The sequence below is a fragment of the Buceros rhinoceros genome, unplaced genomic scaffold, assembly GCF_000710305.1.
Source record: "Buceros rhinoceros silvestris isolate BGI_N320 unplaced genomic scaffold, ASM71030v1 scaffold34254, whole genome shotgun sequence".
In the NCBI taxonomy this organism is placed as follows: domain Eukaryota; kingdom Metazoa; phylum Chordata; class Aves; order Bucerotiformes; family Bucerotidae; genus Buceros; species Buceros rhinoceros.
The window spans coordinates 1-12,360 of NW_010410553.1; positions in this window are offsets into that span (position 1 = coordinate 1).

Consider the following 12,360-nt stretch of genomic DNA (forward strand, 5'->3'; position numbering starts at 1 on the left):
CACATGATTCTATGATTCTATGTTTTTTTTGTTCCAGATAACTCCAAGATCTGATCCTGTCCCCTGTCCCTGTCCACCACGCTTGCAGTCCCTGAATCTCTTGTGAGCATCCTCTATGTTTTAGTATCCAAATCATTAGTGAACGTGGCTCAGACCAGGCTCCCGTGGACTCACGCTCGACACCTCATGCAGTTTTGCTCCGATTGTAAATCTCCATCCGGTTTCGTGTCTGCCTCTCAGATGTTTTAGACCCTCAACCCGAGGTCTGTGTGCTCAGAGACATACGCAGAGCTCCCCAGAGCTGCGCCAAGCCACAGCCAGCAGTGACACCTCTCCACTCTGCCACTGCCAGGGGCAGCGCTTGGCACCGGCAGGGACCACGGTCCCTACCTCACTTATTTACACAAATGGTACTTGAGACAGTCTCAGAAACCTTACTAAAGTTAAAGGTCCCAACATCTGCAGCTGCTCTGCTTTCAGGGAGGAGAAACTCCTGCTATGGAGACAAAGTCAATAGCTGTATCCTGGACAAATTTGATTAAAAAAACCTTGGTATATTTTCTTGGTATTGTTCCCATGTTTAAAACTCTTTATTTCTCACAATGTTTTTCCAGGAAAAAACCCCAGCGCTTATTACTCCTCCCTTTGAAAGATCATTACTGCTTGCCCTTGCCCAGGGAAACACCTCCCTCTTGGCCATCGCGGTGGATGGCTGTGAGATGGCTTCAACCCCTTTCCCAAACATGTCGTGCTGGGACAAGTTGGGTGGATGAATAAACTGGAAGCCTCCAGTTTATTTAGGCTACAGTCGGATGCTCAGTTTGTTAACATTATCTTATTTCATTTATTTTTTGGCAGCGTTGTTGGCATAAACAGCCCCCACTGTATATGCTTCCCTGCCCTGGTGCTAGTGCAGCTGTTGGGGACTGGAGAGGGACAGTGGTGACGGTGGCTGACAGAGGCTGCTTAAGCCAGGGCTGATGCTGGAGCAGAGACACCTCCCAGCACTTAGAGCTGTGTACCCCTGGTGCTGCTCAGCCCTCAGTACCAGCATCTGCACTTTATCTTTCCAGTTGCACCCGAGATGCCTTGTGTCACAGTTTTACACGAATCTCCTGGAATTTGAATAACTTGTTTTCTTTCTGTAATTCCTTCTTAAACTTCAGGCGCTTAAAAAATTTATGAGTCAGCTGAATTTCCATCATGCTGCACGTCCTCCTTCTGCACTGGGAGATTTCTTCCTGCCTTTAATATTATTTCCTGAGGAGCTCTAAATTCTGCTTTCCCCTTAGATCGACCTGCCCTGGGGTCTCTCCTGTCGCATTTGTGTCTGCTGTGACCTGCCCCCACCGACTTTATTTTTCCCAATTCTCTGTCATGAAAATCAGCATCTCTCTGATCTCCACATCCACGGTGCCTACCTTCTGCCCAGGGCTGGATCCCTTTTCCATCCCATGAAGAAGGGGATCGGGAAAGCAACACTGAGCCCTGCATACTCAGTGCAGGGATGAAGAGCACTTCCTGAAGCATCCGTGGAGGCTCAAGCTCATGAGAGGCATCTCTGGGGCTGGAGCAGGGCAACCCACAGCTACGGCTAGGTTAAACCTCTCTGGAAGGGGGTGAGCAGCAGAGCAGGGGACCCTGGAAGGGAAAAGGAGTCTCTCCAAAACAGCAGCCTGGAGGATATAAGAGGTTTGAGAAGGATAGGCTAAGGACAGCCAGGCTGCCTCACGCTGCCAATCTTTCACGCTGCAAATCTCCGGGGCAGCACAGGACTGTTTTGGGAACGGGACTACCGTAAGTGGGTGAACTCCAGATACACTACTTCTGCAGCTGAGCTGTGGGCTGAAAAGGCTGCAGGATGCTGGGGGAGACCTTGGCACATGGCCCTGGGAAGAGCTGTGCCTCAGTTTCCATTTTAAAGGTATGTGTCCTGCCATGTTTTGTCATGCCTCTCCCAGCTATAGGGGAGGTGCAGCGAGTTTGTCTGTCCTGTGTAGCTGCAAGGCCGCACAGGCAAACCCTGCCTGGTGTCTGGCTCGCATGTGTCCTGGTCTTCAGTGGAGGCTGAGCTGCCAAACCCCCCTGGGTTAAGGTGTGTGTTTAGGGATTTTCCTCTTCTATCCCAGCAGAACGCTGGGCTTATATTTAAGGGCTGGCATGGCTGGAAGGATACAGGAAAAGCAGCAATTCTGGGAAATCATGTGTCTCCTTAAGCTTTTGGAAACAGTCAAGACATGCCAGGCATGACACAAGCTCACATTTCTGCATATTTTAAGGACTGTGTCAAAGCCAAGGCTGTAGCTACCAACAAAGGCAGAGCATGGCTTGAGTCATTTGGTTCAAAAAGCCGTACTATCCCCAGAGGAGCAGCTCCTTCATCTGTGCAGAAATTACAAAGCCCTGTGGAACAGTGCTCTGTGTTCACTTAGACACCATCTGATTTCCATTTTCATAAACACAGCAATGTTTATGTTAGCCTCAAATGTTTTGCACAGTGTTGTACTCCTACGGTTTCATCATGGACGAAATTACTCTTTCACCCCAGACTGGATGCAGCTGGTACCTCTCTCGTGGCCGTAAGTGAGGGCTGGGGACAAGTTCCTCTGCTGGCCAGGTTCTCCTGGGGCTGCCTGGTTCTGCCAGTGTAGGCAGGGCAGCACTGCCACATTCACCGAGGTGCTGACTCGAGAACAAAGGCTGTCCTCCAGCCTGGGCTAACACCAGGGCTCTGCTGGAAGCCAGCATCAAGGCATTGGAGACAGAGGCAGCAGCCTGTCCTCTGACAGCCACTAGTTTTTGAAAGCCACAGTTGTTGACCAGAAGAATCTCCACTGAAGTCCTCCATGTCTGAAAGCATGTACAGGAGAGAGTTGTCCCAGTAACAGATGTTGTCAGTGAGAAGAAGGTCCAGAAGAGGGGTCTAGACTGCATGGCCGATGAGGTAGCAGAGGTAGCAGAAGCTGGGCTTGCTTAACCTGGCAAAGAGGAAGATAAAGGACAATTTGAGAGCAATCTATGTGAAGGGTGGTTACAACGGTCAAACTCTTCTCTGTAGCCTCAGGTGATACTCCAAGGGGAAATGGTCACGGGTTGTGGTTTGAAAGGTTTGGGTTCAACATTCCCTAGGAGGTGATGCAGCCCAGAGACGTAGTGGACTCTCCACTTAGAGGTTTTTGAAGACAAAACTGGGAGCTGACCTGAGCTAGTAGTGGCAATGGTCCTGCTTTGAATGTGACTGGAGGCCCTGAGAGTCCCCTTCCAGCAGTGCCACCATCCTGTGAGCCCTGTGGCCAGGGCAGGCTTACTCACAGCTTGTCTGAGTGCTTATGTGTAATGGACCATCACTTCTCACCTGCCTGAAATAGGAGGTGAAGTCTCTGTGGACCTTGTCTGAAGATTTGGTGTAACAAAACGGTCTGAGTATTGTGTAACAGGGAGGTTGACGGAGCGGCGAGCTTGGGTGAAAAACTCTCTTATCCTTCTGTAATTTTTAAACATTGACCTTTTGTACTAAGAGAAAGGGCAAAAGAAGAGAGGGAAAACATAATTAAGAGTAGACTACAGGGGTTTGCATCTCCTCAGAGTCAGGAGTCTGTTTTTTTCACCACACACCACACCAGGATGGGACCAGATGGGACAGATAAAGTCCTTGCCAGGGACCAGATAAGGGCAGAGTGGAAGGATGGGAATTTCCTCATGCCGATGGATGGTCCTTCCCAGTCTAAAGCTTATTGGCATCAAGGACCTACATTTTTGTATTGCTTCCTGGGAAGTGAGGCCTCCCTAGAGCCTGTGGCAAGAGTGGAATTTCCCACAAGGCCCTGCTTTCTCAAGGCATTGAACCAAGAAGTGAGGCTCGTACGCGATGTGGCTCTTGTTGACATAACTGGAGCATAAACACATGTTCTAGCTGCACACAAGGATGTGAGGCAGAGCTCCAGGCTCCCAATAAAGCAGAACGCAACAACAAAAAATTTGGGAGTTTTCGGTGAGCTAAAGACGGCTTGAATTTATGTGTAGTTCCTCTCTTGTAAAGGCATTTTCAATTTCATTATCATAGCATCAGCCTTGTTTTCTTTTTCTGATGGATGACAAGAAGAAAGAGCACAGAAGATATTTTTGGGGAAGAACTATCGGAAGACTTATTTACTAATCTGATTTCCCAGACTGCTTTTGGGATTGAAAATTAGTGAGACTGAGGTTTGGCAGAGTCTAGGGTGACCTTTCATAGAGGCACTCGCTGCTTCTCCTGAACCTCTGGGCACTCCGTCAAGATTATTAAAATAACGCAAAATTCAGATAGTACGAAGCCAAATGACTCAATCCACAACCCTCAAACAGCTGGGGAGTCTGGGAGAGGGTGCAGGATAGCTGCATGAGTCAAGCCAAGCATTTTTCCTGCCCAGCATTGTCTCCATACCGGTGGCCAGAACAGATGCCCAGGGACAGCAGAAGAGACGGGAGAAGCATGATCCATCCCCCTGTACTCTCCCAGACACCAACAATTTGCAGCTGATACACTCCTGAGCCAGAGCAGTGTCTGTATATAAGAGCCTTTGAAGTCGTTCTGTTCCTCTCGCCCCCTCTCCACCCCTGACTAGCTGCTTTCTGCATACAGCTTAGCTTTTAGCAACCAGAGCATCCTGCAACAGGAGCTGCTGCAGCCTAATCACACCTCATGTGAAAAAAGCTTCAGTTTTGGTTTTGGGTTGTGCACCTACTACCTTCATCTGACACCTCTTGTGTAGGAAGAGACAGTTTTCCTCATTCCACCCTCTTTAGTCCTCCACTATTCTGCTGACCCCCATCCTCTGCCGTCCTATTTTTAACCTGAAGAGTCCTGTCCTGCTCTCCCAGAAGTTCTGCCATGACTCTGCTAACCTCGTGCCTCTGCTCTGGATCTTCTGCTCCTCTGCTAGCACCAATTTTAAGATGGAAGGACCCAAACTATGCATAACCCTTAAGCTGCGACTGCTCTGAGTGTTCGTTATGATGTATTTTTTTGTTCCTGATCTGTTAATTTTTTCCCCTCTTATTAACTCCTCACATTTAATTTGGTATTTGTTTTCTCTTCCTTTCATTAGGTAACATTTCCACAGAGCTACCTGCCCAGGGTCTCATTTGGCTCTCCTGTTTGGTACGTAAAACATGAATTTTGCATCCCTTTGCATAGGTCTCCTCTGCCACTTGAACACCTGCTTGCTCAGCATCATAAGGTCACTTTACTGCCATGAGTCATTTTGTGTCATCTGCGAATGCCTGTCCATCCTTTCCCACGTTCCTGCAGAGACCCCAGCACAACCCTGCACGGAAGGACACCCCTCCAATACGAAAATTGCTCCTTATTTCCTATCTTTGCTCTGTTACTCATCTCTGTGAGACCTTCTCACTCATCCTACTGCTTCCCAGTTTCTCTCAGAGTCTTTAGCAAATGGCTTGTCAAATGCCTTTGGAATCCTCAGTAGGTTACAGCCACCACATTTCCTCTGTGCTCCCTTGCTCCCCATCTCCAAGAACTCCAGTGGGTTTTTGAGGTGCCATTTCTCCTTGCCAAGCAGGGTTGGCTCTTCCCTGGTCCATCACCGTGAGAGAGGTGCCTGCTAGGTGCCGCTGCCACCTGACAGGAGGGGACCAGGCTCTGTGGGTGTCTTCCAGGTTAGCTGGAAACTTCCGAGGGCTGCCCTTGCTGCGGAGTACATGCCTGCCTCCATGAAGACCCCATGCTGGGGAGGAACCTGCTTGCTCTTGTCCCAGTGAGGAGCTCTCCTGGTCATGGGGCCACAGCACAAAGAGGGTACAGCTGCTTTGTGCTTCTCCAAGGCTCACCCAAGAGTTTTGCATCCTTCCCACTTGAATCGATTGCAAAAAAGAGTCAGATCTTCCAGGTTTCCTAAGGATTTTACATATGTCTGTCCAAGCATATCACACATCTGTCCTTTTTCCATCCCCACACTTTTACATTTGAGCTTTTTGTCTTAGGGCACAGGGCTCCCTCCCTGTTGCCCCTAAGGTTTTGAGTTTTGTTTCTTAAGAACTGCAGAGAGGCAGATAGGGACATGCTGGTGGGGCTGCTGCCTTGCAACAGAGATGTCCCAACAGCGGTCTGGAGGACAGCCTTTGGGTAGGGTCCTCTGCTCCCATGACAAGGGCTTTCCTCCTTCCTTCTGATAACCCTGGAGGTTGTTCATTCAGTTTCAAGCAAACAGGATTTGAAGCTAAAGCGGGAAGCACAGAGAGAGGCCCCAGCTGTAGATCCTGATGGAAAATGCTTTTTTTAAAATTGGAAAATCAATATGTGAGGGACACGTTGTGGCAGGCAGGAGGGTGCCTGTGGAAGAGACTCATAGATGGCAACTGAGGAAAACATTCCCATGCTTTTCTGGGGTTACTTAATGGTAAAACCAGTCATTTTGGTTGTGATGGGGAAATGTTGTGAGTGGGAGGGAGTTCATGTTTGGGGATGCTGTTCTTGTGACAGTCATCCTCCATCCTCTCCCAGTGTGCCCCATGTGGGGCTGACCTCTGACTGCTGCTGCCTTACAGCAGTACAAAGCCTCTGGGTTCAGGGGAGATCCTCCAGAGCAAGATGCAGACAACTCTAAATCCAGGGAAGTGATTTAAATTGTCAGATTTCCAGGAGTCCCAGGAAGCAAAATTACCCGAAAGTGGTAGAGATTCTCCAGGTGAGTCCTGGGGCTCTAGGCAGGTGTGGAGGTGGGCAGCTGCCCTGGGGCATGGGGTGAAATTCAGGTTATTTCCTCCACATGTTGCCCAGCCTGCCTTGGCTGATGCATTCCCCTTGGCCAAGGACACAGTGACTTTTCTCTGTCCCCTCTTTTCCACGGAGTAATTAAAAACTTGCATGTTCTGATTTGCAAAAGATAATTTACAAAGGAAGTAAAACTTGTAAGGCTGTGATAAACTGACCCTTACTGACCCCAAACTGACCCTTACTGACCCCAAACTGTTCCAGGAAGAAAATTTTGCTCCAAAACATATTAACTGGCTGGAGCTAACCTTTTGAGGAGAAAGACCTAATGGCCTTCCACACCCTGGTCCTTCCCTGGTGCAGACAGCTGGAGCGTGTTTCCTAGCCCATGTGGCAAATAAACCCATGTTGATTGGGTTGCAGGTTCGGCTTGTGACCAGCAGCACAGGGGGTGCCAAAGCCATTCTGGCTCAACGTGAACAGACACGGTCAGGGAAAATGAGAACTTGCTGTTAAATCTTGTGATAATAGTTCACTGGCTTTGCTCAAGGTCAGAGACTTTCAATGAAGAAGTGAAAAAAGTGAAGCGGGTTGAGGTAACAAATGGCATCTCCAGTTATCCAGCCAGCAGTGACAGCGACGCAGGGAAAGTGCAGGGGAAGTAAGCTGTTGTGCCAGAACATTGGACTCACTGTCGTAACAAGACACTGCAAGACCTTTACATGCTCTCTGACTCCAGTGTCCATTGTTTCTGTTATTCCCTGGATATAACTGTTTGAAGGGTGAAGCCTGGCTCTTTGGGGAGCCTCAGGCATGCAGCAGAAGGGTGTAAGGTAGCAAGTGTAGAAGGAAAATATTATATCTAGGTCCTTCTGCGAGGGTGGTGGTGTGTAGTTAACCACGCTGGAGGAAGAACTGCGCTTTCAGGTTGACTCTTCATTTCACACACAGTCCCCAGCATGCATCTGGTCACAGATGATGATAGAGGTGCTGGGAGGACAGGAGATGAACAGAGACAGTGGCAACATATGGTAGCAACATCATCTGATGGAAGTCCTGGAGTGACTATGGTCCAATACAACTGAACCCTTCCAAGTAGTGTGTGATTAAACTGGTTTGTATTATTCATGGGGTGTCCATTCCTCATGCACACGGCTACATTAGTTTTGCAACAGTTAAAGAAAAAAGCAAACTACCACTGCAAACAAAAATCAGCTATTAATGGTGGCCAGGTAAGGAATGTGAGACCCAGGCATGCTCCCAGCGATGCTCTCTGCCACACCCAGCCCCCAGCAGAGTGTAACGCAGGGGCCTCCAGAGCCATAGCATAGCCATCTTGCTGGCACCTTTTGCATCGCAGTGCCATCAGTATTGCATCCTCCAGAAGGGAGGATGGCAGGAGACTCTTCTCCATGTCCAAACTTGCCGCCTCAGCCTCTTTGAAAATCTAAGCTGGTGTGGTGGCCAAAGGGTGCACAGGGACTTTTGGGTCTGGGCTCAAGTCTGTGTCCTGCTGCAACCTCATGACATGTGTCCAAGGGCAGGTCATATCTGTGTTTCATCTCCTGGTCTGTAAAATGCAGCACAGCTCTTTTCCCTGGTACATAACAAAGACGCAGCAGCGGGCTGTGATCCTGGTCACAAGGGGCCATCTAAATGCTGTGCTGAGGAGGAACAGAGGCAAATGCCTCTTCCCCTAGTGAAACAGCGAAGTGTTTTGAGTGGTTTGGAGCACGGTGTGATTTCTGCAGAGTAATTGCTATGCAACTGCCCTGATAAAAGTGCAGTCCACTTCTTTAAGAATCTTTTTGGCTTGGCTCGATTCCATTTACATTGCGAACTGAAGCATGTTCCAATGGGAGCAGGCAAGTGTGTTGTGCTGGAGATATAAAGCAGTGAGGATGCTGTAGTAAAGGCTTTCCAGCCCAGTCCTGTCCAGCTTATCTACGTGATTAAATCTGTGCAGAAAAGCATGACTCAAAATCACTCATGTGCTTAAAACTATGTGTAGGTGTAGAAGTATGGGCTCTGTTATATTAACTTAGAGGGTTTTGACTGAACTGCACAGGCTGTTTGGGTTTGATTTCTCCCAGCCATTGTTAACTTAAGGACATGAGATTGCTCAAAGTTTTCTTGCCAATGCTTTCCTCTGATGAGGGATAAATTAAAGCAAACAAACCCAAAGTGAAGCAAACACAATTCAACTGAGTGGAGGAAAGCCAATAAAAATAACGCCTGATGTCCTCATTTTTTGCTTGATGTGGGCTGACCTTGTGGAAACGCATTGTGGCTGCGTCAGCTGGACTGGGTCACAGTGAATTCTGTGCACGCTGTTCTGCTGTGGTGCTGGAGATGCTTGACAGCTCCGCTTATATCAGAAACGCAGGTTTGGCTAGGCACCAAGCCAGCCTCACACATGATAGCCTCTTCCCCAGTCTAAAGCACATGCTGGACGGGAGAGAAAAGTGAGAGAGCAGAGGGCAGAGGAAAGATGAGACCGAGGACCTAGGGCATGTGCATTCCTGGGCTGATGAAATTGCCATCTGTCTTGCTTCTGTGCAGGGTAAACACAACGCCCACAGCCCCGTGGTGGAGGCTGGGGGAAGGCTGAGGACAGCACTTGCCCAGCTGCTGGTCTGATGGATGTCAGCTGCTGTGGGCTCTCTGCATGCCTCTGTGCTCTCTTTGCCTGCAATGATCTCTCCTGATAGCTCTTCGTAGGAGCAGTTTTCAGCCAAAAGTGCAATTGCTACCTGGGCTAAGACCTCCTCTTCACAGCTAGGCAGCCACATGGAGGACTTGAAAAGTTCACACACTACTTGTCTCTTCCTTGTGATAAGTGAGAAAAACCAATCTGGTTTCCAGAGCTACCAGGTCCCCTCTGAGACCAACACCACGTGACCCTGACACCTGGCTTCAGGAGGCAGCTAGGTGCACACTTCTTCTTGCAACGAGCCCACAATCTTCACCCCAGACCTCGGCAGGAGCACTCAGAGCTCCCCATGGCCAGCTCCCCATGCTGCACAAACACAGCTCATCCTAGGTTTCCTTTCCCTCCTGGTCTAGCTGGGTTGTTGTCAGAGGTAAGTGAGATAACAGTGTCCGTCAGGGCTACGTGGGAATGGAGGTGGCTGATCACAGCTTCATCAGTTGGTGCTGCATGTGCCTGGTGGCAGCAGAGCTGCTGGAGCAGGATCAATGGTCACTGGGAGCGATGCCCTCAGGACCCCAGCAGACACGGCTCAGCATATTTCTGTCTTGGTGTAGGTCAGCAGCACTCTGTCCCACGGCTCCAGTGTTGTACAGTGCATGTAAACACTTTTACCCTGTGGTCATTTCCCTTCCTTCCTGCTCCTCCCTCAACTGATCTGCGTGATGTGCAGCATTTAGACATTTTGGTTCAGCTGTAAGAGATAAGTGATACTCGATGACCTTAATTAATGGCATTGCTTGAATTCAGCTGGATGAAAGACAGACAAGAACAGGGGAGCAGACAGAAGTTGAGCAACACACTCCTCTGCCATAGAGAAAATGTGTTGATCTGGGCACGTGGCAGCTAAAATTGGTGCTAGGAAAGAGCTCTGGCCAAGCAGCTCAAGAATGGTCTCTATTGTCTGGATGCTGTGGCTGAAGGCAGGGTTGAGTTTAGGACAAGATGCTGTTTGTGGTACTGCTCGCTGACAGACTGGTGAAGGTGTGGAACCACTGGCAGGGCTGTGGTTCTTGCAGGTGAGGGTAGGGTACTCCCTCCTCCAGGCTCCTCCTCCTCTTTAGCTAAATTTTGGCTCAACACACACTGCTGCCTGAGACTTCACCCCTGACAGCATTTTGGCCTCACACTGGCTTCTGTGTGCAGCAAGGCTGTGCATGACAGTGCCAAAGCTTTGCAGCTCAGCAGAGAAATCCTGTCTGGAAAAGGAAACCTCTGCCTCAGGTTGTGGAAATACCACACTATTTCTTGGCATGCTTGGCACTATATAGAGGGAGGGAAATGATCCGCACTCCACTTCTTTATTTCTAAGAGAATTGAAACTGCATTAAGAACTGTTGAGCACACGGAAACGCAAGAGAGTCGGATGGTCTGAACCTTGACAACGTATCATCTATCACTGATGGTGCTCATGTTACCTTCGGCAACGGTTGTCCTGACAACAGATCAATGGAAAATGAATTGCATCACCACCAAATACAGAGCCATACATCCTAAGCTGGTCATCATCTGAGCCTGAAGACTGTGTCTCTCTGGCTTTCAGTCGCAGGTGTGACGTCCTTCCAGTGGTTCTGCCCATGTCAAGGCACCTCTCCCCACCTCGTGCTGTGTACCAGATGAGCCACCAGGCCCCCAGGAGATGCCTTTGTTGCCCTCGTGTGTCATGCCCGTGGCTAGGAGTATATGGGAGAGCTGGGGCACTGCGTTACCATAGAATGGTTTGGAATGGAAGGGACCTTAAAGATCACCTCATTCCAACCCCTGTGGGCAGGGAAGCCTTCCACTAGACCGGGTTGCTCAAAGCCCCACCCTGGAGAAGTCAGAGAGGTCTTTTGCACATTATCTGTATTTATTTCATAATATGTCTAATTTCCTACAACACTGTGAGCTTGCATGGCCTGAATTTTCTGATGTTTTCCTTGAAAAGTTACCAGAAGGAACAATAACCAAAACCCATGATGGAACTTGTCTAAGCACATGCTGTGGTGGGGTGTGGGAAGAGGAAGGGGGGGTTCACACATTAGCTCAAACAGCTCTGGGGTCGCAGACTTCACAGTTTGAGTTTGCCAAACCAAATACCCAAATGATTTGGCCACTTCCTGTGGAGAAAAATGTTGAATTCCAGAAAACGGTGTTCTTTGAAAGGCTGAAACTGGGCAAAAGGCCGGATATAGAGTGTCTGTAAGAAACACGGATGTTATGGTAGTAGCATTGGTGGGGGGGCACTCTGTACATGAGTGATGCAGGACTCTTAGACTAAGAAATGATCTAAGTATCCATGACAACTCCAGATATCAGCTCTCAAAACCCTACAGAGTTTATTGCCTCCATTTCTGTCTTGAAAGCACCCCTACGAAGAATTTTTTCTGTTTATAGAGAGCTAAACCAATTGCAGAAATCTGCTGTGTGTTGATTCTCTTAGTGGTAATTAGCACAGAAACACGGAAGCATTGCTCGTGTACTACTGACAGCAGAAATTTGCTTTTCAAGTCAAGCTATATAGAAAGAGATGAAAATTGGCAATTAGTATAATTTTGAATAATAAACTGAAGCTTGTGGTATAGAGTTGTGCATATGAGATGGTAGACACTTAGACTGGAAAAAAGAACAACATACCTGGGTAGAAATACTGTTATTTTGTACAGAAATAGGGTTTTGTACAGAAACGGTGTTACATGGAGAGATGGGCTTTTGCCCCTTGGGGGACACAGAGAGTGAGGTTTTGAGGTAGGTGGAAGGAAGGTGGAACATTTTCCTTTTCTTAACTGTGGTTTCTCCCCAAGAAAAGTTGGCTTAAGAGGTTCTTCTGGACAATGGATGAATCTACTCTTTCTTCATAAGCTGCTATTGATTTCATGCAGTATGTGCTGATCGGACAAAATGTTCCCCAAGAAAATGCAATCTGAGCTCCTCGAGAGAGGCTTTGTAGGGAAATAAA